The sequence below is a fragment of the Chrysemys picta genome, chromosome 4, assembly GCF_011386835.1.
Source record: "Chrysemys picta bellii isolate R12L10 chromosome 4, ASM1138683v2, whole genome shotgun sequence".
NCBI lineage: Eukaryota > Metazoa > Chordata > Testudines > Emydidae > Chrysemys > Chrysemys picta.
The window spans coordinates 32,065,708-32,090,324 of record NC_088794.1 but is presented as its reverse complement, the minus strand read 5'-3'; the positions used below and the strand labels follow the sequence as shown (position 1 = coordinate 32,090,324).

The window sequence follows — 24,617 nt, the reverse complement described above, 5'->3', positions numbered from 1 at the left end:
TCAGAACTTTCCATTGGGAAATATTTTTTAATGGTCCATTGGCAGTAAGTAGCAAGAATCTTGTCATGGAGCTTTTGGAACTGTTTTCTGCTCAAGTGGCACGGCTGCCTGCCTCCCGAGAGCTGCAGTTATAAGCAGAATTCATTGCAGTCATCCAGCTCCTAGCAGGAATTCAGGCACAGTGAGCAGCACAGATGCTTGCCGAGAGATATGGGCCGTTTTCGTTCTGTATGAGGAGGAGTCTAGGGGGCTAGTGTACTGATCTTAAGTCTAAAGGCCAGAGTTCAAATCCTGTTTTAGGCCACATGTGAAGATGGATTTATTATTATTATTATTTTGTTCTGTCTAGTCTACAAGTCTGTGATCAGAATACATTCTTCAAAACAAGGGGTGGGGAATATCTGACCTAGCAAACCTGAGTTTCTGGTTCATATTAATTTTGAATGGCCTGTGAAGAGAGGTAGGGGCATTGGGGCTTGGGATTTGTTAGTACTGGATTACATGTTGCTGGTTACTAAAAGGGACAAGCTGATTCTATTGCATTTCGTTCTTGTGATTGGCAAAGCACTCGGACTTAGTGCATGGGTGCTTCTGACTTATTCTAAACATAAAGCAAATAAATATTTAGCCATCGTTCTTCTTTCTCTCTAAGACTCCTCAGTAGCCTCTTCCTCCCCCTTTCCCCCCCAATATCATGATTAAACTCATACACTTGGCTTCAGTGGCCTTCCATGGTAAATTGCTCTGTTTTATTTCTATTTATGTGAGGTGGTTTTGTTTTGCTAGAGTTCTATATTTTACTCCTAGTTTCTTAGGTGTGTGAACCTCTCACAGATATAAACATCTCTAAAGTGACAGGTTTCAGAGTAGCAGCCGTGTTAGTCTGTATCCGCAAAAAGAACAGGAGTACTTGTGGCACCTTAGAGACTAACTATATGCATATATGCATCCGAAGAAGTGGGCTGTAGTCCACGAAAGCTTATGCTCTAATAAATCTGTTAGTCTCTAAGGTGCCACAAATACTCCTGTTCTTTTTATCTCTAAAGTGGTAATTTAATCTGTCATCTTTGTTAATCTGTTAATGTTTTAAACACCACATCAGGGCACTTCATAGTTGTCTCCTCTCTCCCAGTGTTTAAAACTAGTACGAGCCCCATGCTACCCACTGTCCCAGGCAATAATAGCTTTCCTGGGGCACAGAGACTAGGCCTGCACACAGTGCTTCAGAGGAGGGTTAACAGCCTCAGGCAGTAACAGTACAGATCTGTTTTTGTGTTGTGTTGTTCTGTAATCTATTTCTACTCCCACAGACCTAGCAACAGAGATGTTTTATTAAGACAGCCAAAGGGCCGTTTGCCTTGAGGAGCTGGGAAATTTCCAGGGCTGACAGTTCTCTAGAATATGGAAAAAGAACCATCTGCTAGCAGGGTGAGAGGGGATCCTATGATCTGTAAAGCCTGCTTCAATGTCCCTGTTGAACCTCCCCATCAAGGTTTTGTGAAAAGAGGGGGCACCTTCTCCTTCACCTCTCACCACCTCTGACTTCACTGTGTATTTACAAATGCACAAACTGGTACTTGCCAACAGAAATAAAGTGCTAACACAGCAGTGGCGAGATCCTTATGAAGTTTGTGGGAGGTGGGGAGATAGCAGCATGTGATATGAATAAACCTTGCATGGAGCCTCAGAGGTGATGTTTAATTAAGAAATGCACAAAATGCCAAATACATGTTTTTTAATAATTTAAAAAATAAGTGTTTGCTGCTGGCAAATGGTGCTGAATTTACTGCCTTAGGCCTTGTCTACACAAACGCTGAAAGCTGATGCAAGTTACACTGGTGAAGTTACATAAACTGCATAACTCGATTCAGTGTAACTTCCATCGACTTAAAGCAGTGTCTACACCGTGCTGTGTTGATGGGAGACGCTCTCCCATCGACATAGTTTCCGTCTCTCATTGAGGTGGATTAATTAAGTTGACGGGTGAGTGCTCACCCATTGACTTACCGTGTTTATCAGACTCGCTACAAGTTGTCTTTATATCCTGAACAGATACAGCACAGGTAGCTTGAGTACAAATTGCCTTAATCCCTAACCCTGTCTGCCACATTAATGTACCTGCTCTCTGATATTAGAGGTGAGAGGGAGAATTCCATCTTCAGAAATTCAATCCCACTTAGGGTACCAATTTGTGATATGGGGCTGAGATGCTTACTCATTTCACAAAGGTCACCTCAGCTGCCATCAGATGGTAGTGACTTTCAGCTCCTTGGATGTTAAACCATCAACCTTCAAGCCTTTGTAGTTCCACCTATCTGAGCCATGCAGTACCTTTGCATGTTTGTTTAAAAGATATGTTCAGTTTTGTGATATCATCATATGCCTCAAAACTTCAGTATGTTCTGTTCAGCAGAATCTAAAAGTTCATGTTAAGCCCTTCTCCTTCTCTGGGAAGGGTAGATGTAGTTAGTCTTCATATTTTTCAGAAACTATGAAATTACCAGATCTGCCCTAGCTGAGGATTGCTAACAGCTTTAGCTGCCATTGCTTTAAAATGCTGGCCAATACCAGGCATTAATTGTAAGGTACTATTGGCCAAGGTTTTGTTAAGTTTAAAAAAAAAAACCACCAAAATAACGTGGAGTTTGTGCATTGTGCTTAACAGAATTCTCTGCTTGGCATATACGCCACTGACATTTTGTCAGTTAAAAAAATAAATTAGGTCAGTACTATATCTGTCCATCAGTTCCCCTGCCAGATTTTGTCCTTTTACAACCACATTTTCCTATATTTTTAGACAGTGATGTCTTTCCTTTTGCTCTCTGAAAGAGCCACACAAAAAACAAGGGAAATTGATTTATTGTATTTAATTCATTTAACTGTTTCCCCTGCATAGTCCAAAAGGGCTTAATTTGCACAAAATACACCCCCAAAAATAATTTTTTTCTGATCTTTCAGTTCCAGCAATTTTAGGATTTATAGCAGGCCAAAAATTGTTGAAACAGTAGTTTTAAGTTCATGCCCCTTTTTAAGAGTTCTGAAGATTCTCATATGCTGATGCTATATATTTCAGAGCTGTACTAAGATTGCAGAATTTTGGAAGCTCATTTCTCAGCACAATTCAAAGCTTGGATTTAACACTTCAGGTTTCCCTTAAATTTTCTGTTACTTGATATGATTAGTTGGGGTTTAAAAAGAAGAAAGTTATCCAGAATCAGCATATTGGTAGCCAGAGTAGTAATATAAAGGCAATGGAAATCCAAGGCATTGCCAGCAAAAAAAAAAAAAAAAAAAAAAAATTAAAATTATTATTATGTCTTCAGTAGAGGCAGCCAAATATGGAAAAATATATTTTTTGGACTAGAAAATGAGTATGATACTTTGAGTATGTGGGATCCGTTCTTGGCATACATCACTGATTATTAATCCCTTTAAGGTCTTGTTTGAAGAATGAGGGTGGCTTTTAGGGGAAAAGTTCATTTAAAATATATATTTTCATAGGAATATAATTGCCAGACTGGATCCAGAGCAGTGGTCCATGTAGTCCAGTGCCCTGTTGCTGACTGGGGGCAAAACCACATGCCACAAAAGATGGTGTGTAAACCCAGCAGTAAGTACCTGTGGATTGATCTCTTTCTGATCTCTCCCACCTGTTCATGCTCTCTGTATGTGTGTATATATATCTCCTCAATATATGTTTCACTCTATATGCATCCGAAGAAGTGGGTTGTAGCCCACGAAAGCTTATGCTCTAATAAATTTGTTAGTCTCTAAGGTGCCACAAGTACTCCTGTTCTTTTTGAGGATACAGACTAACACGGCTGCTACCCTGAAACCTGTTAAGCAGAGTGGCTTAAACTCTGAAGCACAAAGTTTAATAGCCCTCCCAAAACTTTTATTGTCATTAATTATTATAACTCTAAATTCCTTGATATCCATCTAAAAATCTAATCCTTTTTTGAACCTTACTAAATTCTGGGCCTCCATAATATCCCATGACAACAAGTTTGACACTTTTTCACACTAGGTGTGATTAAACTATTTCCTCTTACCAGTTTTTGAATTTCCCATTGACTGTTAGCCAATTTCTTGTATTCTGAGATCAGGGAAACCGATGCTCCCAATCTACTTTGTCTGTACCACTAATTATTTTATATACTTGTATCATGTTCCCTCTTATAGGCCTCCTTTCTAAAGGTAAACAGACCCACTAGTCATAAAGGGGGCTTAAGATTCTGGTGACATTAATTTATTTTTGCTTTCTGTAGTGAAAGTCCTTTCTTGAGTATAGGAGATGGCATGTTTTGGGTACATATTAAAAAAAAAATTCTGTTGGGCTCTTCTTCCCAGCTGCTGGATGTCCCCTACTTAACCACAAGAGACCAAAGTATCTGATGCCTGGTCTACACTAGCGGTGGGGAGGGGAGGATTGATCTAAGTTATGCAACTTCAGCTACGTGAATAACATAGCTGAAGTCAATGTACTTAGATCTGCTTACTGGGGTGTCTTCACTGCGGTAAGTTGACGGCTGACACTCTCCCGTTGACTCCGCCTGTGCCTCTCGCCCTGGTGGAGTACTGGAGTCGACAGGAGAGCGCTCGGTGGTCAATTATCGCATCTAATCGACCCCCGTTGGATCGATTGCTGCAGGAGTTGGGTATCTTGGGAATGCCTGTACCACCCTCTTCAATGTGTAAATGTCCCCTTTAGTAGCCTGATCCACAGAGGATGAGAGTCTGTTACAGCGCTCAACCAGAGAGCCTGGCTCTTTAGTGCAAGCTGTGTAGATTCACACTTTTAGTTCTGGAGGGCCCAATTTTAATCACAGGTGTTAGCCAGATGATGTTTGTCACATCATTTAGTGATTCGTTCTAGTTGAGCAGCCTGTAAGTGGCTAAAGCCAGATATATCTAATTGTGTGTTCAGTTATGGAGGGAAAAAGCAGGTGGACTGTGTAGGAAAAGGAACTACAGTGAAAGTTTCTACGTTACTAGATGCTGCTCTGTGCAGTCACATGCAAATGACATGAGTTGGGATTTGGGGGGAAGTAATATGACCCATTTGGTGTGGACTGAAGAGCGTGGAGAAATAGATCTAGTGGAGGAATGCATTCTGGGAAGTGTGTGGTGTTTTGGCAGAGACTCTGCCAATTTACTTGCCTCTCGTTATTCCCCTGTGTTAGATGAGATGAAATAGTTGGGTGTGTCTGAGCTGGCAGACAAAAGGCCAGGGAGGTTATGACTTGATCCTTACAAATTTGCAATTGGCACTGAAAATGTGAAGCAGCTATGTCTAATTCACTTTGCTTGTTTGTATAACAGACACTTAAAACGCTTGGTGGATGTTCTAGTAAATCAGTCGTCAGTCTCACTTTGTATTTGTCTGACATGTTTGCATTCCTCGGGCACATGGTCTAGTACCTAATGAAGAATGGACAATATTATAGCTGGCTTAAGTTTGCAATTAGAGAAATTTTGATTTACTTCTCATCCTGTCTTAAGCAAGAAGAATCTGACTTCTAAAGGCCATATTTATAGAGTTCCTTCCCACTCAAGTACAATATGCATTTTTCATTCCGAAAAAGGGTGTGCATGGGGAGAGGGGAATTCTTTTTGGTTTCACTGTCTCTTTTTTTTTTTTTTTTTGCAGACATCAGAGGAAAAAAATTAGTCTCTTGAGTGTTTCCCAAAAACTTGTAGTCTTCTACTTTTTCCAGTCTGACTCTTATATTTTAATGGGGTCAAGTAGAAATCATTTCCTATAATGAGGCTACGTATCTGAAACTCTCATCAACTGACGGACAAGTTCCGGGCAAAAAACAAAACAAGGTTTTTTTGGGTATTTGTTTATTCTCTAAATATAGAGAATATATAGGTCTAAAAATAGAAGCTGCAGAAGAATTGTTGGCGTCTCAACAAGAAGCTAGCAGTTCTACTTGAAGAGACTAGTTTTTCATTTAAAGCCATCTCTTTCCCTGTGCCATACTACCACAGCTAAGATCAGCAGAGGCACTCAAGCTGGAGCCTCGATGATATAAACAAGAGGAGGCTGCTACTGGGTGTTCTCTGCATGAACCTCATCATTTTTGAATTGTATTTTTCTTCCCTCCCTCTTCCGCAATCCTCGTTTTGAGATGGCCTGAATCTGATAATCTTCAGTGCACATGGCAAAGTTCCTCTTCCTCCTCCTTCTCCTCTTCCTTTCTCCCCCCTGCAATGGAAAATTGGGAAATGTTTGAGAGGGAGGCAGATTTGAAATTTGTTTCCTGGTAGATTATTGGTTGTAGGTTCTCACCTACTGTTATGATTGCCATCTTACAGAAAAAGATGATTGTTGTGATTACAATTTTCTGAAGTGCTTTCTATGCTCACTGTATGGTGAGTGTAGACAGGTATAAAAAACATAAAGGACTACTCTCAAATAAATGCAACCAACTCTGAGGAGGAATGTATAAACTGTTCTAGACTCTTCGTTTATTTTGGTCATTGCAACTTGGGCTGTAGCGTGGTTGGAGAGACATGAAAGGGGGCGGTATTACAAAGAGACTTGTGAATGTTGGGGTTTTAAATGCTTTGAAGTGTGTTCACAAGTACTTGTGAATGAGATCAAAAGTGGAGTCACACCATTAATACAGCCTTTTCATACTGAAAGTGGACTTTACATCCCCTCCTAGGCAGAACCATAAATTTTCCCCTTGAGGTGGCTTGTCAATTTCATGTAGAAACTTCACACCCTGTGACAAACTGGCAGTTTTATGCCTGCAAAAACAGCTTTTTCTTCTGAATTATTTGAGATCAGAACTACAAAACTGTAAATTTTCTAGGAACTATTGAAGTTATTCCCCTTTCCAAGCCCCCTTCTACTGCTGTTGTCTCTGTCACCGCTGAGAGTATTTTGTTTTTTCTAATGGAAGAAATGTCTTGAGCTGCCCTGAGAAACAATTTGCTGCAGTAGCTATTTTACAAAATCCAAGTCAAGTGAAGGTACTGCATTCTACTGCTCAGGACTCCATGGTTTAATTCAATGTACTTTTTTTTTTTTTTTAATCACTTTCAAAACCTAGTTACTGATTGGAAAATACTTTCGCGATTCTCAGCTGGAAAATTCTAAGCGGCCTTCAAAGTTGTGTGCACTGTGCATATCACAGGTTACAATCTAACAGCTTTCATAACTTTTTTTGATGTCTTGAGAGAATATTACAGGATGGACTAACAGCTTCCTATAATGTTTGGATGACAGACAATCCCTGTGTACCATTGGGCTTTGTTGTGTTTATCTGTCAGCAAATGGCCAAGATTATTCCATCTAAAATATAGCTGGTAGCAGCTGCTTGTGCTGGGAAATCAGTTCAGTTTTTCCATTAGCACTGTTCCCTTGTTAACAGTGTGGGATAATGAATTAGAGCAACAAAGGGCTTTGGAGGGTCTTGTGTTCTCCTGTAGGAAAGCTGAGGATGACGTTGTATAGTACGTGCCTACGGTCTCCATGGGTTAACTCGCTTTGAGACCTCCAGGTGAATCCACTTGACCTCATAAATCTGTCAACCAAGTTAGAAAATGGGGTAAAACACAGGACCCCACTGAAAACGAGATGTTGTGTTTGAACTGAGCTTCTCTGCATAAGTAAATTACAGACAAATGACATCATGTGGCTGTAGGCCCATTGACTGCATTTTAGTTCACCCAGAATGTCTGGTCAGATCACAAAATTTCATCCTAATCCTAAACAAAATGCAATTCAACAAGCCAATCTCTCCATTAATATAAAGCAGTGTTGGGCATTTTTTTCTATGCAGCAGCACTGAAATCAGGACATGACTGGCATCTCAAACCAGAAGGGAGAATAGCAAAATTTGAAAACTGAGAGGCTCAAAAATGACCACAGAATATGTTTATGAATAAAATGAAACCAAACTGAGCAAAATGAGGTCATGACTGTTTTAAATTGTTTGTTTGTGTTTGTTGCCCCTAAGATCTAAATGTACGGTCAATTGTGTGCCCCTTGCTTTGTGAAATTTCTGGCTGAGCGACTGCATCACTGTCCACTGGCTTTAACAGCTGTTTGGATACACAAACATATCTAGGTCCTGTGCATCCACAAAGAAGCAAACACTGGAAATGGAAAAGAGCTAGTGAGGCATGTAATCCATTCCCCTTGCTCAGTTCAGGATTCTCCCTTTGGTATTTTTTCCATTACTTAGTCCAGCCCATGTTCTTCAATAACCTGAGCCATGCAGCTCCCTACATTTCCTTTGGGAGACTACTCCACAGTGTCTCAGATAATGCGGCTTAGGAAATGTTCATGACAACTCAGCCTTAATCCTCATTTGCTCAGTTTCAGCACCACTATTTTTACCGTCCGTTGTACCACCGTAAGTGCTTCCTTTCCTCTTTGGTGGGTTACACCCTTGAAATGTTGTACAAAGTGGTCATGATGCCTAGACGACATAGCTATGATGCAGAGTGCCGCAGCTTTGCTAACCTAACCTTTCAGTGTAGACGTAGCTAGGTCAACAGCAGCGTTTTTTGGTCAACCTAGCTACCATTGCTATTTCTGCACTGCAATAAAACCTCTGTGGCTGGCCCTTGACAGCTGACTCGGGCTGCTGGGCTATAAAATTGCAGTGTGGACGTTTGGACTCAGGCTGGAGCCTGAGCTGTCGGACACCGCAAGGCGGGAAGGATCCCAGAGCTTGGGCTCCCAACCAAATGTGTGCACTGCAATTTTACAGCTCCATGAGCCTGCGTCAGCTGACACGGGTTAGCTGCGGGTGTTTAATTGCAATGTAGACAGACCTCTGGGAGGTGGAGTTACTACCGGGATAGAAAAACTCCTTCTGTTGCTGTAGTAACTTCCCCATAGCATTGGCACTACAGGGTTAAATCCATTGTAACCCCATAGTACTGCCAAGCCCTGAGTGTATTTACTTGGTTGTTCACATAAACAGAATGTCGAACACTTTTTTTGTTTGCAAATAGATCCTGATTTTGTGGTGCAAGAAACAGAAAGCTGATGGACCTCTTCTTGTTTTCTTTGCAGTGAGTCTGGGAGAGGGAAGAGAGTCTGTATAGCGACAGCTTCCGAGGCTGCATTTCTCCCCTGCAGTGAACGCTTGTGTGGAGGCACACCGGAGAGAGATGACGTTGCATTGATTTGGGAGTGTGTGAGTGAGACTGAGAGTGAGCAGAGCTTGGATAGTCTGGAGGTTTCAGCTAAGGACAGAAAATTCTAAAAGTCATGAAAGTGAACATTTTGGAACTGGAAATATTTTCTACCAGATGGGGAGAGGGCAACTTAGCCTGAACTGATGTAGCTCGGAGCCTAATATCCAGCTCAGGTAAGACAAACTTAAGCCAAGTTGGCATTGCATTTCTGTGCCATCTTTTTCTAAATTTTAAAATCGAGTGTGAAACTGGTGCTTCTGAAAGAACTATACGAATTAGCTGAAGTCACCCATAGTGCATGATTCTTCTCAGATATCTGAACATCTTGGTCTTTTCCTATAAAATCCCTTGCTATTCTGGATTTGGGCCTTGCAAAGCACTGCTAGGTGTGCCAACTGTGTTGACTAGTGATGTGGATAAATGGGTACTAAATGAGACCACTATGCTAACTTTTACGTGTAACCCTAGACAGGATTTAAACTTATCTCCAGAAACCACTAATTCCTTACACTTCTTAACTTGCATTATCAGTGACATTATTGGAACAGGTGCTTTAATGAACCACATATAGGTGTGTGTGTGTAAAGGTATTTTTCATAGTCTGTGGGTGAGAGTTTCAAAAGTGCCTGAGAGAACTTAGGAGCGCAAGTGTCAAGAAAAGTCAATTGGACTTGTGCTCCTTAGCCCCGTAAGTGCTTTTTGAAATTCTTGTGCCCTTCTCGTTGCGTTTGTGTGGTGATGGTGGTGGTCAGCGACATTTGTGTGAAAACAGGATCTTTTTCTTAGGCGTTCATCCTTCTAGATACTACTTCCTTCCCTAAAGTGATAACCATCCTTAAGAGAGTATTTGAAACCAGTATCTTCCTTTTTTTGCTCCCCTGTAACTTAACAATTGCCAGAATTTGGTTAAAACAGGTTTCTCAGGTGTGGCATGCTGTTGTGGTGTGGATGATTTATGGGGCTGAAGCACCCACACTCTCAATCAATATTATAGCTCCACGCCCAGTTGTGGTGGACGGGGTTGGTGGGCTGCTGGGGCATGTGACCCAAAAGTCCTTGTGCCATTGGGGATGTTGGAGTTTCAGCTCCAACCAAAACTTTAATGTCCAGATGAGGAAACATTTTAAAAGTAGGGGTTAAGACTTTCAGATTTACCTAGGGGACTTAACCACAATAAGGGCAGGTCTACACCACTGCTTAAGTCAATCTAATTTATGTTGCTCAGGGATGTGAAAAAGACCCTTCTTGAGCGATGCAAGTTACAGAGACCTAAGCGCTGTCCATACCGGCACTATGTTGGCAGGAGATGCTTTTCCACCAACATAGCTTCTGCCTCTCACGGAGGTGGAGTAATTGTGCCGATGGGAGAGCGCCCTCCTGTCGGCATACAGCTTCTTCACCAGTCATATTACAGAGGTGCAGTTGCACCGGTGAAGCCGCGTTGATGTCGTGCTTCTCGTTTAGACCTACCCTGAGAGTTCTGTGGTTAAATCCCCTCATTGGCTTTTGAAAATCTCATCCAGGTTTTCTAATAAAAATAGAGCAGTGCTAATGGGTAGGCCCATAACAAAACTGAAGAGAAAGTGTGTCTTACAAATCTGTGTAGAGGAAATGTTTCTGATGCTTGCTATAAAGCTAGTGGTCTCAGGAGAAGCAGAAGCTCGCCATGTAGTTGAATACTTTCATGTTTCTCACAGGCAGCCACAACCCGTATTTTCTGCTACTCTGTTCATAACCTTTCCCAGACTATGCAAGCAACACACCAGGTGGGGAATGCCATTCTGGTGAGACATGGCTATATTCTTAGTTGGAGGAATTGCCATCCTGGATCAGATCCACGGTGCACCTAGTGCACTGTCCTCTCCACCCTCTCAAATGCACTGGGAGATTGCCAAGGCTTTAATCTCATTCTGAAACACGGATAAGATCTATTCTAGGCTATACACTAGAACAGTGATACTCAGACTGCGGCTTGCGAGCTGCAAGTGGCTCTTTAATGTCTCCTGTGGCTCTTTTCAGCACATATTAAAACACTATGATTTAATTATTAACCAATCAGGATGCTTTTATGTTGTTAACCAATTAAGTTGTCGACTTGCACTAAGTTATTAATTTATTTCCTGTGAGAATTTTATTGAATATATATTAAATATTTCCCATAATATTGTTTAAATATGAATAATACTATAGTAAATGAAACAATGAATTCACACTTCTGTGGCTCTTTTAGGTAATGTTGATCACTAATTTGACTCCTGAACAACTGAGGCCTGAGTATCACTGCACTATAAAAATGTCAGTGATAATGGAGTTGTAACTAGGTACCCAAACATGGTTGCATTTGGAGTCTCAACAGATTTTGAGCTTTGTCCATTTTATATATATACTATGTGTGTATATTTAATAGTTCAACTGTTCCATTACTGGTTTGAAGGATTTTCTTAATCTGAGGCTATTATGTTACAAGTCTAGAGCTCCTGTAGGAACACCAGTTTGGTAGTAAGCTTGCCTTGAAGAGAGTACACTTGTCAGTCAGAGAGAATCTCACCAACTTTTATTGTTTGCTCTTGTTGTGAATTAATGTCTATGGTGACCTGAAGCATATGAAGGTCTGTTTTATGTACTTTGATAAAACCACATCTGGGCATTTTAGCCTCTATTAGCCCTTGTCAGGGTTCCCTCCCCACTCTGAACTTTGGGGTACAGATGTGGGGACCCGCATGAAAGACCCCCTAAGCTTATTTTTACCAGCTTAGGTTAAAAACTTTTCCAAGGCACAAATTTTTTCTTGTTCTTGGACGGTATCGCTGCCACCACCAAGTGAGTTAGACAAAGATTTAGGAAAAGGACCACTTGGAGTTTGTTTCCCAAAAATATCCCCGCAAATTCCTTTACCCCCTTTCCTGTGGAGGCTTGAGCATAATATACCAACCAAATAGGTAAACAAGATGAGCACAGACCAGACCCTTAGGTCCTAAAAACCTATCAGGTTCTTAAAAGCAGAACATTATTATAAAGAAAAAAAGTAAAAGAAGCACCTCTGTAAAATCAGGATGGAAGGTAATTTTATAGGGTAATAAGATTTAAAACACAGAGGATTTCCCTTTAGACAAAACTTTAAAGTTACAAAAGACAGGAATAAACCTTTCTCTTAGCATAGGGAAAATTTACAAGCTAAAACAAAAGATAAGCTAATGCATTTTCTTGCTATTACTTACAATTTTTGTAATCTTGGATGCTTATTTTAGGCAGGGTTTTAGGAGATGTTTTTTTTCTGCCCTGGTCCCTCTTTGTCCCTAGGTGCCAACCAGGTTATTTAATTTTTTTAACCCTTTACAGGTAAAGGGATTTTATGCTACCCTTAGCTGTATGTTTATAACAGCCTTATGCTCAGTTAGCTAGTTTTTAATTGCCATAGTTAGCATATCGTGCACTGTACTGTGGCTTTACATGGCTGTGTTTATTCCATGGCACGCAAATGTGATAATCACTCAGTTATAGCTAATAGCAGCTTTACAAGTGAAAGGTATTGTTTTACTGGAGAAGGGTAGCAATTGTGTGAGACAGATGAAGAATACAGATCTGCCTTGTTCGCTATGGATCTCTTTCTTTTCTCTGCAAAAATAAATGATCTATAAGACCTTCCATTATTATTAAATGGTATACCTTATTAAATGGTAGAGGCCAGCTTTATTAGGCATGTTCTTCAAAGGAAAATGGTAGGGATTAATTTATACCTTAGACAGTTAAACATTTACAAATTATATGTTGGATTGTGTTTTTAAATAGTTTCTAGAAATCCCTGTTCCTGTTTTAGTATCTCATGATGGTGGATGCTGTGTCTGAATAAATTTTTACTCTTGCTTCCTAGCAGGAGTTTCTCTGATATAAACCAGGATGTCAATTAAAAGCCCGATTTGTCAAAGTTATTGTAAGAAGTTACTTCTTGATTTTTGGTTGATAAGGGTTTGTAACAGTATTTTTAATTTAATATTTTTAGTACTATAAAGTCATGACTGTTTTCTTATGTGCAACACAAATTCTTTCAGTGACTTGTTCTTTGTAAATAGATGTAATAATTAGAATATTTTCTATAATGCTTTGTGTTGCAGCTTGCCTTTAAGGAATTACAAACATTTGATCAATTTCATTTGCTGTAATTGGTGAATATGGCTTTTCTACTGATGACCCTAAAATTACCCCTGGTGTTAGATTGTGTGTATAAACACTGTAAAATATTAAAAAAATACACGATTGGTATGTGCTAATTGTTGATCCAAAATCAAGTCTCATTCAAAGATAGACTATAGTGTAATTAAGGCAATGCTATATCAGGTACTACCTTCATTTAGAACACCCCTCACCTGCCCAAGTGTTTGGGACTTTGTACAAACAGTTAAAACATAATATATTTTAAAAAAATCACAAAACAGGTAATCTGAAAACAAAATAAATAGTAAAAATTCAAACAAATGAGCATTATTTAATAAAAATAAAGGTTATGAGTTTCCTGACAGCATTTAAACCAGAAAAGGTGTGTGGAATATACAGTATTGCTACATTTTCTTTTAAATGGGGTGGAAAGGGCTGAAATGAATGCTCCATAGGAAGTGAGTTGAAATACCCTAGGGGTAGTCACAGCAAAGGCTGGTCACCTGTTAACTTAAGGAGCAATGGTGGCCTATATCCAAATGTAGATACCCTGCCAGGATTAGACTCATTGTGGATTGCCAGGTTCCTTTCCACTGAAGGGATAGAATATAGCCATTTCTGTCCCCATTAAAAGTGAACAGAGTCAGTATAAAATCGGAGACTTTTCATAGAAGTGTACCGTTAGAGTGCAAGGAGAGTGTAATACGGTAATGGCTAAATGAGGTAGAAAACAGGACCCCCTCCTCTCTCTTTCTCTCTCTTACTCACAAAAGAAATGGTAAAGGAACAGAACAAGAGGTCCATGTTGCTTGTAGAAACGTAGTGGCCCCATCTTAATTCCAAGATACCATCATCCAGCCTGTACAGCTTGAGTTGAGAGTCTATTAGCCGCCCGCGCTTTCAGAGAGGGGAGATGTATGAAAGGATTATGGGAGTATGACTCAACATTCTTGTGAGCACAAGGAGAGTGAATCTAGTTACTCTCCCAATTATCAGTCACTTAAAAAAATTGTTTTAAAAGTAATCAGCCTTGCATGGTGTAGTACTGTCAGAGGTGAAAAGCAGAGCTTGAGTAATTCATCTGACACAGATGCAGTCATCACACCGTCTCCTATCCATTTTGAATTTCATTCTGAACCTACTGAAAGCAATTAATTTCCCCATTTTTAACAGTTTACAGTGGGTTGGGGAAAGGGAAAGATTTCTAAAACAATCTAGAAGTTGTAGTACTCAAACCTGTAGAGGCTCCATTGACTGGATTTTTATGGTAACACTGGTTTAGACAAAAGCACTAAAAGATAGAATGTAGAGAACAGTCCTGTCTTGGCTCCCAGAGGATGGACAAATGATGATCTAATAGTAGTATTTGTCCCACCCTTCCCACACCTCCTTTATTTCTAATTTCTATGATTCTGTAAATACTAAATGAGAATAGAAGTGAACCTAAGAGCAAAGTGTTCCTCTCCAATCCATGTGGCAGGGAGCTGCTGTACATTCTTGTTCTTTACACTGAAGTCCCATTAATGTCAATGGCAGTGCATGTACCACATGCAAGAAAAATCTGACTGTGTGCAGGAGAAGTCTGGCAGTGAGAAGCATGCAAGCAGCATTTTGAGCTAAATATCAGGCTGTGTGTGTCTAAATCCTGCTACTTCTTCCTATACCACATTTCACAGATTTGGCCCTTCCTCTTTGTCCACCATGCTAATACTAATCCAGTTCTTTATCTTGCACTGTGATTGTTGAATCCTCTGCCTTTCCAGCCTTGAGTGCTGTAACCTTAGCCTCATTAGGTCCTTTTAAAACATTTCTAAGATCATCTTGTAAAGCTGCCTTCAGTGACTCAAGAGTGTGAGTACCAGCCTCAGATTTCACCAACCAGTTATCAAGTGTAAACTCCTCAGGCACTAACAGCCTAAACATGGATTCACAGACAGTCTCCTTGGATATTCCGATCCATCTTGCCACCCAGGTGAGCATACCTTTGTGATAGATGATCTGTTATACCAAGTATTTAAGTTACTTCCAGACCCGAAGAACAGCCACTTACCCTGGGTCAGTAGCACCTTAGATCTTACATCAAAGACAACGCTTGTAGCCAACCCTATATTAAACTATATAAAATGTATTAAGTAGGAAAAGGAAATGAGTTATTTACAAAGTCAAAGCAGGTAAACATATATACAAATATGTTATAATCTTAAATTTCCAAAGTTGTTAAGAAGCTTCTGTAGTCAGCAAGCTTTACATGTCCTTTGGGGCTAACCCAGGCTAAGTAGCTGGGGATCTCTTGCTTGTGCTTAAGGAGTCCTGGCATCATAGAGATAATCAGTTCCTTCTGTTTGGGATTTTTATCCCATGCCTGCCATGTGCTCTGAGCTGCAAACTCAGCTGATGGGAGGAATCTACTTGCATGAGTCATCTTCATGGGGAGGACGGCAGAACAAACATCATCTTTTGTCCTCTTTAACATCCCAGAATAGTCTGTCTGTTGATGGACCTTTACGATAGTTAATGTCTCTGTCCCGTCTGGTGACACACAGTCACAGAGGCTCACAATACAACCTTACAATATGGTATACAGAGGATTTAAGGCAGGGGTTCTCAAACTGGGGGTCGGGATGCCTCAGGGGGTCGTGAGGTTATTACATGGGGGGTCGTGAGCTGTCAGTCTCCACCCCAAACCCCGCTTTGCCTCCAGCATTTATAATGGTATTAAATATATAAAAAAGTGTTTTTAATGTATAAGGGGGGGTTGCACTCAGAGGCTTGGTATGTGAAAGGGGTCACCAGTACAAAAGTTTGAGAACCCCTGGTTTAAGGGCTTGTCTACACTGGCAATTAACAATGCTGCAACTTTCTTGCTCAAGGGTGTGAAAAAACACCCCCCTGAGCGCAGCAAATTGCAGCGCTGTAAAGCACCAGTGCCCCAGCGCTGGGAGCTACGCCCTTTGTTGAGGTGGTGTGTGGTTTTTTAAAAATTTATTTATTTATTTTTAAGAGCGGTGGGAGAGCTCTCTCCCAGCACTGCGCCGCGACCACACAAGGCATGTTAAAGCGCTGCCAGTGTAGACTAGCCCTGAGTGAGACTAATGCCTGCAGCAACTCACAAGCATTCAATAAAGTCTAAACACTAATCACATTCTTATCATTTTAATACCTATTTTAATGATATTAACACACAGGTGAGCCAGACTGATGCCAGGTATGTATTTGTCAGTGTCCAGTTGAGACACGGGGGCTTTGGTATGAGCTTGGCACCTTGTCTGCCAGGGTCACACATCTTCTGGCCAGTCTTTCTGACACATCATCCACTTTGAGTCTCTCCGTTGCCTACCCTTATCCTTATCTTTAAGGCAATCCACAATTAAGCCTTGAATTAGTCTATCAACTACCCCCTTTACTCCACCATGATCTCTTTTTACAAATTTTTCATACCGCTAGCATATGCAAAGAAATTTCTTTTGATTTCTCATCCTTCCTCCTCCTCATCCCTTGTTTGCTCTCCCACCTGGTGCATTTTATCTTGAACTAAGGTAGTATCTCGGCCTTTTGGCTGAGGGGTGAAAACATTATCTACTATCTGTTCTTATCAGTTTAATATCCTTTGGGACAGAATGTCTTTTTCTGCTATGTCTGTACCGCACATAGCACAACGGTACTCCAATCTGATTCGGTCCCCAATAAATAGTTCCCATTTTCAGTTCACTTGTAGTCTAACCTGGGGGCAAAGAATGTGTAAACCGATGAAGGGCCATGGGGAAATAACTACACACTGCTGAAGCAGACAGATGTTGCTTACAGCTGTGGTTGCAAACAACTAGCAAGCTTGTCCCAAAGCAGCTGATGAAGAGAAAACAGAGTGAGAAACTCATGGCTTTGTCCATAGGTGGATATACTAAGCTGTGATAAAAGCACCCTTCTAACCCCCAACCAGGGCCGGCTTTAGGATTTTTGCCGCCCAAAGCAAAAACAATTTTGGCCGCCCCCCCCCCCCCCTTATTTAATTACCCCACCCCTGGCCCCGCCTCAACTCCGCCCCTTCCCCAAATCCCCAGCCCTGCCTCCTCCCCCCAGGCTCTCAAGCCTAGGAGGGAGGGGGAGCAGCGGCGCGCGAAACGGCCGCTCGGGATCTCCCCCTCCCTCCCAGGTTTGAGAGCCTGGGAGGGAGGGCGAGTAGTGGCGCGCGAATCAGCTGTTTCGTGCGCCGTGGCAGCAGCAGCGGAGGTGAGCTAGGGCGGCCGGGGCACATTTTTAGGGGCAGCATTCTGGCGCCGGCCATGCCGCCCCTAAAAATGTGCCGGCCCAAGCACCAGCTTGTTTTGCTGGTGCCTAGAGCCGGTCCTGCCCCCAACACCTGTTGTTGGAAGCCAGAGGACTCGCTCTGCTTCACAGATTTGACAGATGCTTGTACAGAAGGTATTTCTGGAACGAATGCCCAAATCTCTGTGCAGCAGAAATAACTGTCAGAGTGTAACTGTGTCATGGACTTCCAATGTTCCAAGCACCTGCCAATTAGCAGCTGAACTTGGCTGTGCCAGCTGCTATATCCCAGGCATTTTTATGAACTCCTGCATCTCCCTTTAATATAAATAAATCATCATTTCAATGCTAGACAGAACACCAACAGTAAACGAAACCACTTCTTGTTCAACTTTCCTACTTGTGTCTTGAGCCACATCTGCTTACCTCCCTGACGAAATCTCCCTCCCATTAACTCTGCAGAACCAACCCACTGATGGAAGAGTGAGCCGGGTTCTACTTTGACTCACAAACAACACTGCTAGCTAAATGCTATTTGCAGAATCTGAGTCACTAGTGTACAGCGTATATAAGGCAGGATGATCCCAGTTCAGATGTTCAGATCCCAAGTGGAGTTTTCAGGGCTGGCAAGTAGAAAAATCAGCTTTTGAGTTGTAAACTGATCACATTTGAGCTGCATGTCAGTGAGAGCATACATAGGAAACAGCATGGTAATGTTCTTCTTCAAGTGCTTGTTCATGTGAATTCCAATCAGGTGTGTGCGTGCCGCGTGCACAACAGCCAGAAGATTTTTCCTCTAGCAGTATCCGTAGGATTGGCTTTGGCGCCCCCTGGAGTCACGCCTTCATGGTGCCCAATATAGGGCCCTGCCAACCCGACCCTCCACCCTCAGTTCCTTCTTATCGCTGGTGATGGCTAGTTGGAACTTCCCTCGCTCTTGCTTCTGCAAGCGCCTCTAGCAGTGTCCTACTGTCATTTGTATATAGTTAGTCTTAGCAGTGTTAATAGTTTCTCTACGTTTCCATTGCGTCGGTTCCTCCCCCCATTTCGTCCCCCAACACTGGGGCATGCCTCGGTCGCCAGGGTTCAAACCGTGTGAAGTCTGCAGTAAATTGATGCCAGAGAGCGATCCGCACACTTCTCTTCTGAAGTGCTTTGGCAAGAGTCACCAAAAGGACAAGTGCCGCATTTGCAAAGGGTTTCGGCTGAGGACCCTTAAGGATCGTGAGCAGAGACTCAGAATTCTCCTCATGGAGGCAGCCCTCCGCCCATAGTCCAACCCCGGGCCGAGTGCCTCCTCTGGCACCAAGGAAGGAGGCTAAGGACTCCTGGCACTGACACGGCGCCGAGGATAAGACTTCTGGTAGGCACTGGTCTTCATCCCCGGTGCTCCAGAAGAGAAAGAGGCAGGAGAGAGGGCGCTCTCCCCCTCCTAAGCCTAAGGAGCCAGCGACAGGGAGGCCTGAGCACATTCAGCATACATTGGGCCTGGCACCTTCCAGGGGCTCATCGATTCCTGCCTTGCAAGGGGTCCAGTCAAGACTGGCCCACTACCGTTCTCCGGACCATCATGGCCAGGATATTCAACTCCCCTCCACTCCAGAGACTTTTGAGGCGGCACAGGACCGTATTCACTTGACGTCACCACCTTCTCCAAGGAGGGACAAGGCACTGGTGATAACCCGGCCACCCATCCCATCTGGGGCAAGCTGACGATAATGTCAGGCCGCTCCCCATCTCTGTGGCACCACTCCCCGGTGCCAGCCGCCCACGTGGGGGGACCGCACCAATCTCCAAAGGCCTGGCACTGCTCATTGGCACCACCCAGTACTACTCCTCTGTGGTCTTCCTTTTCTGAGACCTTGGAGTCTGAGGTGGAGTCCTATTGGTCAGATAGGTCCAGCAGCAGGAGATCTAGATCTTGGCGACAAACTGCCAGCCTCCTTCGGCGCCATGGCCACCTCAATGACAACCACCAGCTCAGTGGCGCTTTTGGACTCCCTGGGCCTATCATCAAGCCCAGAGTCAGAACCAGCCGTTGAGATCCAGGTTGGCGTCGTTCGTGTCCGCATCCTTCCAACCCGCGCAGCAGCTGGCACCGGAGATGCCGATACCTCTGTCTGCCGCTCAGGCCTCTGTACCGGCGACCACTCCGGCCTCTGTACCGGCGACCACTCCGGCACTGGCGCCTACCCTGGCGACTGCGGCACCAGCGTTACAGCAGCCCAACCAACAACATGACCACCTTGGGGCTAAGGGCAGTGACCAAGGCCATGTGCCGGTGCTCTTGTTGTTGTCCTCCCCAGATGAGGCCGTTGCGGGCACTTCAACGGCCCCGTTCTTGGAGGATAGCAGGGTCCTGCAACAGTTGTTGCGCAGGGTGGCCCAGAACCTGGGGATCCAGGCAGAGGATGCTGATTCCATAGTGGACATCCTCATCCCCTCAGGGATGGTGCCTTGATGGTGCCGACGTGGCCGCGCGAACCATGGCTACGGGGGTGGTCATGAGAAGGTCCTCTGGGCTTCCTTATGAAGTCCAACAGACCATCCAAGACCTACCCTTTTAAGGTCAGGCCCGTTTCTCTGAAAAATCAGACAGACAGGAGACTGCACAGTTTAAAAGACTCAAGTCCCTGGGCATACACACCCACGCTACACAATGCAGGCACTTCAGGCCGCAACCTCCTCAGCAGTTTTACCAGCAAAACCAACAGGACGGTTCCCGAAGGAGGAATAGGGGTGGCAGAAAAAGGCTGCAGCCATCCTCAGGCCAGGGCTCTGGCCATCCCAAGCCACCTTCAGGCCCCAAACCGGCCTTTTGAAGATGTGGTCGAGGACGGCGCACCAGGACAAGAACTGGATCTACCCCGCCTTACCTTTTCGTCCCGACTGTCCCCTTTCTACCATGCGTGGTCCTGTATCACTTCGGACCGCTGGGTGCTCCGCAGGATAGAGAGGGGATACTCCATCCAGTTCTGTGCCCTCCCGCCCTCCCGCCCTTCCACCCCCCCTTCCTTATCCCTCTTCAGGGACCTTTCTCATGAGCATCTCTTTATACAGGAGGTGCATTCGCTCCTTTCGCTAGGGACAGTGGAAGAGGTTCCTCAAGAGGAGAAGGGCAAGGGCTTCTATTCCTGGTATTTCCTAATACCGAAAGCCAAAGGTAGGCTAAGGCCCATCCTAGACCTGTGTGAACTCAACAAGTTTGTGAAGAAGCTCAAGTTCCGCCTGGTCTCCTTGGCTTACATCATCCCGTCATTGGATCCAGGAGACTGGCATGCCGCCCTCGACTTGAAGGATGCGTACTTTCACATAGCAATAACTCTGTCCCACAGAAAATACCTCAAGTTTGTGGTGAAAGGCACCCACTACCAGGTCACAGTCCTCCCATTCGGCCTGTTGGTGGCACTTCAAGTGTTCACCAAGTGCATGGCAATCGTAGCCGTGTTCCTGCACAAGCGGCAGGTACAGGTGTTACCATACCTCGACGACTGGCTCATCAAGGGCTGCTTCAGATCTCAAGTGGAGGCACAAGTCAACTGCATATGAATGACGTTGGATGAACTGGGCCTCCTTCTGAACGAGGAAAAATCAACGCTGTCCCTGGTTCAGAGGATAGAGTTAATAGGGGCAGTTCAGGACTCGACACAAGCCAGGGCATACCTCCCGGAAGCCAGGTTTTGGTCCCTCGGCGACATCATACGAGGTCTCAGGCAGTTTCCCACCACCACAGGAAGGAATTGCCTGAAACTTCTAGGACACATGGCCACTTGTACCTATGTGGTGCAACACGCCAGGCTCAGACTCTGGCCTGTCCAATCGTGGCTAGCCTTGGTATATCGGTCAGATCGGGACAGTTTGGATAGGGTTGTGACTCTGCCTTGCCTGGTCCTCGACGCCCTCCAGTGGTGGCTTGACACACAGGTAGTATGTGCGGGAGTCCCCTTCACCAGCCCTCAGGCATCTCTCTCTCTAGTGATGGATGCGGCGGCTTGGGGCTGGGGAACACATTTGGGAGACCTCAGGACACAAGGCCTCTATTCTCAGGTAGAACTCACTCTCCACATTAATGTCAGAGAGCTGAGAGTGGTACGCCTGGCGTCCCAGACTTACCGAATCCACTTAACAGGGAGATGTGTATCAGTTATGACAGACAACACCATGGCGATGTTTTATATCAACAAACAGAGGGGTGCACGCTCTTCTCCCCTGAGCCAGGAAGCCCTCATGCTGTGGGACTTCTGTGTAGAGCATTCGATACATCTGCAGGCATCATACCTCCCTGCAGTAGAGGACCATCTCAGCAGGTAGTTCCACAGCCATGAGTGGTCCCTTCGCCTGGACGTTGCGAACTCAATCTTCCATCAGTGGGGCTTTCCCCAGATAGACCTGTTCGCCACGCGATGCAACAGGAAGTGCCAGCAGTTTTGCTCTTTCCTGAATCACAGTCTGGGTTCTATCGCGGACGCGTTCCTCCTCCCATAGGGGAGACCATCTCCTTTACGGATTTCCGCCCATTCTGCTCCAAGATTCGGAGGGAATGAGTTTCGGTAATATTGATAGCTGCAGCCTGGCCCTGCCAGCACTAGTACACATTACTCTTGGAAATGTGCGTGGAAGCTCCAGTCAATTTGTCGCTCTTCCTGGACTTACTGACTCAGTACCACGGCCGCCTCCAACACCCAAACCTCGAGTCACTGCACCTCATGGCATGGAAGCTCCATGGCTGAACCCGATGTAGCTCTCTTGCTCAGACCAGGTTAGACAAGTCTTCCTTGGCAGTAGGAAGCCTTCCACCAGGGCTACCTACCTGGCCAAGTGGAAGAGATTTTCAATCTGGTCCGCACAGCACCATTGGTCCCTGATGCTCGTCTCTGTGCCACTTATATTAGACTATCTCCTCCATCTCAAGCAGCAGGGGCTGTCCATGTTGTGAATAAGGGTTCACTTATCCATCATCTCTGCCTTCCACCCAGGCGCAGAGGGCTGCTCGGTCTTTGCTAACCTTATGGTCAGCCGTTTCCTGAAAGGTCTCGACGGGCTATACCCGCAAGTCAGGCAGCCGGTCCCGGCCTGGGACCTCAATCCGGCCCTTTCCAAATTGATGGAGTCGCCCTTCGAACCACTGGCGACTTGTTCCCTGCTTTATTTGTCATACCAGGTGGTGTTTCTGGTAGCGATATCCTCGGCCTGGAGGGATTCTGAGCTCAAGGCCCTAACATCAGAGCCCCCTTACACCGTGTTCTGTAAGGACAAGGTTCAGCTCTGGCCACATTGTGCTTTCCTCCCGAAGGTTGTCTCCCAGTTTCATATCAACCAGGATATCTTCCTCCCCGTGTTCTATCCTAAGCTGCACTCGAGCGGCAGGGAGCAAAGACTTCATTCATTGGACATCCGTCGAGCACTAGCCTTTTACATTGAGAGAACAAAACTGTTCTGGAAGTCCATTTAATTGTTTGTGGCCATGGCAGACAGATTAAAAGTCTTCCAGTCTCCTCTCAACGAATTTCATTGTGAATCACGTCCTGCATCCGAGAGTGCTACAACCTGGCAGGGGTGCCTGTCCCTCCGATCACTGCGCACTCCACCAGGGCGCAGGCCCCTTCAGCCGCTTTCCTGGCTCAGGTTCCTACCCAGGAAACATGCAGGGCAGCGGCATGGTCCTCCATACACCGTTTCACCGCACATCATCACAATCACTCAGCAGGCCAGAGACGACGCAGTCTTGGGTAGAGCGGTACTACAATCGGTGGACAACTTCAACCCCACCTCCTGAACTTGGGCTTGTGAGTCATCTGATTGGAATGGACATGAACAAGCACTCGAAGATGAAACATTTACTCATCTTCTCATAACTGTTGCTCTTCGAGATGTGGTGTTCATGTCCATTCCAATACCCTCCCTCTTACCCCTTTGCCGGAGTCTCCAACGAAAAAGGAACTGGGCGGGGGGATCGGGTCGGCAGGGCCCTATGTTGGGCGCAACTCCAGGGGGCGTCCAGGCCGACCCTAAAGATATTGCTAGGGGAAAAATCTTCCGTCTGTCGTGCACATGGTGCAAGCACACCTGATTGGAATGAACATGAACACCACATCTCGAAGAACAACAGTTACAAGAAGGTGAGTACCGTATTTTTTAGCTTGCTACACCAGATAAAAGGAGAGAAGTAGATGATATTCCCTCAGGAGCTTCGGTTTTCTTGCTAAACATATTTTTAGTGATCCAATTGTACATAAATGAAAAATAACCAGAAAAGGGCAATTTGATCTTTGGGGAAAATAAACTGAAAAGGAAGGTACATGGAACACAGATTCTGTTTAAGCAATCATTGTTACCTAGGTGTGTACATGTAGTTTGCAATAAAAACCATACAAGGGGGAATTCTATTAAAAATATAAAATACTGACAGTTATTTTGGGATCATAATAGCAAGTTGTGACTTGAAGGCTAACAAAAGAATACTCTTAGGCCCTGCCTAATCTATATGTTTTTATGTGAAATTGCCTTGGATATTCTTTTAGGGCAACAGAATTGTGGGCAACATTATTTGAAATCCCAGCTCAGCTGAATTAGCAGCCTGGAAATTTTCCAGGTCATCTAGGAAAGTCATTTGTAGAAGTGTGAAGAGTTCAAGCTACATATTGATTGCTGGTTGGTGTTCAGTGCAGATAAACAGTAACATACTTTCTATTCAAGCCTCTATTGATCTTCTGCTGAGGTCAGTTACAGCTTAATCCTTTAATTCCTTAACTCTTGATTTTGGGAGCTTGAAGTTTGGCCTCTATAATCCTATTAGGTCCTTTTTTATCTCCTTTCAATTCATGAGAAATTTTGAAAAGAAACAAGTGCATAACTTGGTTATTTCCTAACCGAAGTCATGTGCACAGCTTTACCTGCTATTAATTATGGCAATCTTTCTGCCATTAGCTCTGATGCATTCTCTGCTTTCACTGAGCACATTCATAGCTGCTTTGGGACCTACAATACATTGCACTCTTTATAAATAAGGAAATCCCCACCCTTGGGGGAAAAGTAAG

The 24,617-nt window shown here is 44.1% G+C and overlaps 1 protein-coding gene across 6 annotated transcripts in view; it reads left to right on the top strand.

Annotated features, from left to right (window-relative positions):
- Positions 1–24,617, top strand: part of LOC101938488 (USP6 N-terminal-like protein) — a 175,228-nt gene that overhangs the window by 83,463 nt on the left and 67,148 nt on the right. For 4 of the 6 annotated variants that reach the window (XR_010600466.1, XM_065591958.1, XM_065591955.1 and 1 more), the window contains exon 2: positions 9,041–9,338. The exons of the other annotated variants lie outside the window; for them this stretch is intronic. The gene's annotated coding sequence lies outside the window, so the exon portion shown is untranslated. The remainder of the gene's footprint in view (positions 1–9,040; positions 9,339–24,617) is intronic. 6 annotated transcript variants of the gene reach the window in all.